We start from the raw sequence: 6,000 nt of genomic DNA, 5'->3' as shown, positions 1-6,000 counted from the left end.
TAAATGTCTCTAGAATGGTTGAAAGAATGCACTGTGTATACATTATCCTAAATGTCTCTAGAATGGTTGAAAGAATGCACTGTGTATACATTATCCTAAATGTCTCTAGAATGGTTGAAAGAATGCACGCTACATACATTATCCTAAATGTCTCTAGAATGGTTGAAAGAATGCACTGTGTATACATTATGCTAAATGTCTCTAGAATGGTTGAAAGAATGCACGCTACATACATTATCCTAAAAGTCTCTAGAATGGTTGAAAGAATGCACTGTGTACACATTATCCTAAATGTCTCTAGAATGGTTGAAAGAATGCACTGTACATACATTATCCTAAATGTCTTTAGAATGGTTGAAATAATGCACTGTGTATACATTATCCTAAATGTCTCTAGAATGGTTGAAAGAATGCACTGTGTATACATTATCCTAAATGTCTCTAGAATGGTTGAAAGAATGCACTGTTAATACATTATCCTAAATGTCTCTAGAATGGTTGAAAGAATGCACTGTGTTTACATTATCCTAAATGTCTCTAGAATGGTTGAAAGAATGCATTGTATATACATTATCCTAAATGTCTCTAGAATGGTTGAAAGAATGCACTGTGTTTACATTATCCTAAATGTCTCTAGAATGGTTGAAAGAATGCACTGTGTATACATTATGCTAAATGTCTCTAGAATGGTTGAAAGAATGCACTGTACATACATTATCCTAAATGTCTAGAATGGTTGAAAGAATGCACTGTATATACATTATCCTAAATGTCTCTAGAATGGTTGAAAGAATGCACTGTGTTTACATTATCCTAAATGTCTCTAGAATGGTTGAAAGAATGCACTGTGTTTACATTATCCTAAATGTCTCTAGAATGGTTGAAAGAATGCACTGTGTTTACATTATCCTAAATGTCTCTAGAATGGTTGAAAGAATTGGGTAAAGTTTTCAATAACCATATCTATTTCTTGCTTGAATGCATCTTGATGCGTGTGAATTAGACTGTGGCAGACCTGTAGGCAATGTCACTGTCCGACTGTTGTTGTTACAGCTGTTTACTATTAGACTTCACCTGAAAGAAACCTGTCTGATGAGAATCACACACTGTGTCCTAATGACAGGGATATCCAACCAGTCTGTTGTCCTAATGACAGGGATATCCAACCAGTCTGATGTCCTAATGACAGGGATATCTAACCAGTCTGCAGTCCTAATGACAGGGATATCCAACCAATCTGCTGTCCTAATGACAGGGATATCCAACCAGTCTGATGTCCTAATGACAGGGATATCCAACCAGTCTGCTGTCCTAATGAGAATCACACACTGTGTCCTAATGACAGGGATATCTAACCAGTCTGCTGTCCGAATGACAGGGATATCCAACCAGTCTGCTGTCCTAATGACAGGGATATCCAACCATTCTGCTGTCCTAATGACAGGGATATCCAACCTGCCTGCTGTCCTAATGACAGGGATATCCAACCAGTCTGCTGTCCTAATGACAGGGATATCCAACCTGCCTGCTGTCCTAATGACAGGGATATCTAACCAGTCTGATATCCTAATGACAGGGATATCTAACCAGTTTGATGTCCTAATGACAGGGATATCTAACCAGTCTGATGTCCTAATGACAGGGATATCTAACCAGTCTGATGTCCTAATGACAGGGATATCCAACCAGTCTGCTGTCCTAATGAGAATCACACACTGTGTCCTAATGACAGGGATATCCAACCAGTCTGCTGTCCTAATGACAGGGATATCCAACCAGTTTGCTGTCCTAATGAGAATCACACACTGTGTCCTAATGACAGGGATATCTAACCATGCTGGTGTCCTAATGACAGGGATATCCAACCAGTCTGCTGTCCTAATGACAGGGATATCTAACCAGTTTGATGTCCTAATGACAGGGATATCCAACCAGTCTGTTGTCCTAATGACAGGGATATCCAACCAGTCTGATGTCCAAATGACAGGGATATCCAACCAGTCTGCTGTCCTAATGACAGGGATATCCAACCAGTCTGCTGTCCTAATGAGAATCACACACTGTGTCCTAATGACAGGGATATCTAACCAGTCTGCTGTCCGAATGACAGGGATATCCAACCAGTTTGCTGTCCTAATGACAGGGATATCCAACCATTCTGCTGTCCTAATGACAGGGATATCCAACCAGTCTGCTGTCCTAATGACAGGGATATCCAACCAGTCTGCTGTCCTAATGACAGGGATATCCAACCTGCCTGCTGTCCTAATGACAGGGATATCTAACCAGTCTGATATCCTAATGACAGGGATATCTAACCAGTCTGCTGTCCTAATGACAGGGATATCTAACCAGTCTGATATCCTAATGACAGGGATATCTAACCAGTTTGATGTCCTAATGACAGGGATATCTAACCAGTCTGATGTCCTAATGACAGGGATATCTAACCAGTCTGATGTCCTAATGACAGGGATATCCAACCAGTCTGCTGTCCTAATGACAGGGATATCCAACCAGTTTGCTGTCCTAATGAGAATCACACACTGTGTCCTAATGACAGGGATATCTAACCATGCTGGTGTCCTAATGACAGGGATATCCAACCAGTCTGCTGTCCTAATGACAGGGATATCTAACCAGTTTGATGTCCTAATGACAGGGATATCTAACCAGTCTGCTGTCCTAATGCCAGGGATATCTAACCAGTCTGATGTCCTAATGACAGGGATATCTAACCAGTCTGATGTCCTAATGACAGGGATATCCAACCAGTCTGCTGTCCTAATGAGAATCACACACTGTGTCCTATTGACAGGGATATCCAACCAGTCTGCTGTCCTAATGACAGGGATATCTAACCAGTCTGATGTCCTAATGACAGGGATATCTAACCAGTCTGCTGTCCTAATGACAGGGATATCCAACCAATCTGCTGTCCTAATGACAGGGATATCTAACCAGTCTGCAGTCCTAATGACAGGGATATCCAACCAGTCTGTTGTCCTAATGACAGGGATATCCAACCAGTCTGATGTCCTAATGACAGGGATATCCAACCAGTCTGATGTCCTAATGACAGGGATATCCAGCCAGTCTGCTGTCCTAATGAGAATCACACACTGTGTCCTAATGACAGGGATATCTAACCAGTCTGCTGTCCGAATGACAGGGATATCCAACCAGTCTGCTGTCCTAATGACAGGGATATCCAACCATTCTGCTGTCCTAATGACAGGGATATCCAACCTGCCTGCTGTCCTAATGACAGGGATATCCAACCAGTCTGCTGTCCTAATGACAGGGATATCCAACCTGCCTGCTGTCCTAATGACAGGGATATCTAACCAGTCTGATGTCCTAATGACAGGGATATCCAACCAGTCTGCTGTCCTAATGCCAGGGATATCTAACCAGTCTGATGTCCTAATGACAGGGATATCCAACCAGTCTGCTGTCCTAATGAGAATCACACACTGTGTCCTAATGACAGGGATATCCAACCAGTCTGCTGTCCTAATGACAGGGATATCCAACCAGTTTGCTGTCCTAATGAGAATCACACACTGTGTCCTAATGACAGGGATATCTAACCATGCTGGTGTCCTAATGACAGGGATATCCAACCAGTCTGCTGTCCTAATGACAGGGATATCTAACCAGTTTGATGTCCTAATGACAGGGATATCCAACCAGTCTGTTGTCCTAATGACAGGGATATCCAACCAGTCTGATGTCCAAATGACAGGGATATCCAACCACTCTGCTGTCCTAATGACAGGGATATCCAACCAGTCTGCTGTCCTAATGAGAATCACACACTGTGTCCTAATGACAGGGATATCTAACCAGTCTGCTGTCCGAATGACAGGGATATCCAACCAGTTTGCTGTCCTAATGACAGGGATATCCAACCATTCTGCTGTCCTAATGACAGGGATATCCAACCAGTCTGCTGTCCTAATGACAGGGATATCCAACCAGTCTGCTGTCCTAATGACAGGGATATCCAACCTGCCTGCTGTCCTAATGACAGGGATATCTAACCAGTCTGATATCCTAATGACAGGGATATCTAACCAGTCTGCTGTCCTAATGAGAATCACACACTGTGTCCTAATGACAGGGATATCCAACCAGTCTGCTGTCCTAATGACAGGGATATCCAACCAGTTTGCTGTCCTAATGAGAATCACACACTGTGTCCTAATGACAGGGATATCTAACCATGCTGGTGTCCTAATGACAGGGATATCCAACCAGTCTGCTGTCCTAATGACAGGGATATCTAACCAGTTTGATGTCCTAATGACAGGGATATCTAACCAGTCTGCTGTCCTAATGCCAGGGATATCTAACCAGTCTGATGTCCTAATGACAGGGATATCCAACCAGTTTGCTGTCCTAATGAGAATCACACACTGTGTCCTAATGACAGGGATATCTAACCAGTCTGCTGTCCTAATGACAGGGATATCCAACCAGTCTGCTGTCCTAATGAGAATCGCACACTGTGTCCTAATGACAGGGATATCTAACCAGTCTGTTGTCCTAATGACAGGGATATCCAACCAGTCTGCTGTCCTAATGACAGGGATATCCAACCAGTCTGCTGTCCTAATGACAGGGATATCCAACCTGCCTGCTGTCCTAATGACAGGGATATCCAACCAGTCTGCTGTCCTAATGACAGGGATATCCAACCAGTCTGATGTCCTAATGACAGGGATATCCAACCAGTCTGATGTCCTAATGAGAATCACACACTGTGTCCTAATGACAGGGATATCCAACCTGCCTGCTGTCCTAATGACAGGGATATCCAACCAGTCTGCTGTCCTAATGACAGGGATATCCAACCAGTCTGATGTCCTAATGAGGATCACACACTGTGTCCTAATGACAGGGATATCCAACCAGTCTGCTGTCCTAATGACAGGGATATCCAACCAGTCTGATGTCCTAATGAGGATCACACACTGTGTCCTAATGACAGGGATATCCAACCTGCCTGCTGTCCTAATGACAGGGATATCCAACCTGCCTGCTGTCCTAATGACAGGGATATCCAACCTGCCTGCTGTCCTAATGACAGGGATATCCAACCAGTCTGATGTCCTAATGACAGGGATATCCAACCAGTCTGATGTCCAAATGACAGGGATATCCAACCAGTCTGCTGTCCTAATGACAGGGATATCTAACCAGTTTGATGTCCTAATGACAGGGATATCCAACCAGTCTGTTGTCCTAATGACAGGGATATCCAACCAGTCTGATGTCCAAATGACAGGGATATCCAACCACTCTGCTGTCCTAATGACAGGGATATCCAACCAGTCTGCTGTCCTAATGAGAATCACACACTGTGTCCTAATGACAGGGATATCTAACCAGTCTGCTGTCCGAATGACAGGGATATCCAACCAGTTTGCTGTCCTAATGACAGGGATATCCAACCATTCTGCTGTCCTAATGACAGGGATATCCAACCAGTCTGCTGTCCTAATGACAGGGATATCCAACCAGTCTGCTGTCCTAATGACAGGGATATCCAACCTGCCTGCTGTCCTAATGACAGGGATATCTAACCAGTCTGATATCCTAATGACAGGGATATCTAACCAGTCTGCTGTCCTAATGAGAATCACACACTGTGTCCTAATGACAGGGATATCCAACCAGTCTGCTGTCCTAATGACAGGGATATCCAACCAGTTTGCTGTCCTAATGAGAATCACACACTGTGTCCTAATGACAGGGATATCTAACCATGCTGGTGTCCTAATGACAGGGATATCCAACCAGTCTGCTGTCCTAATGACAGGGATATCTAACCAGTTTGATGTCCTAATGACAGGGATATCTAACCAGTCTGCTGTCCTAATGACAGGGATATCCAACCAGTTTGCTGTCCTAATGAGAATCACACACTGTGTCCTAATGACAGGGATATCTAACCAGTCTGCTGTCCTAATGACAGGGATATCCAACCAGTCT

This window comes from Oncorhynchus masou, chromosome 32, assembly GCF_036934945.1.
Source record: "Oncorhynchus masou masou isolate Uvic2021 chromosome 32, UVic_Omas_1.1, whole genome shotgun sequence".
Lineage (NCBI taxonomy): Eukaryota > Metazoa > Chordata > Actinopteri > Salmoniformes > Salmonidae > Oncorhynchus > Oncorhynchus masou.
Note: the sequence above shows the minus strand (reverse complement) of the source record.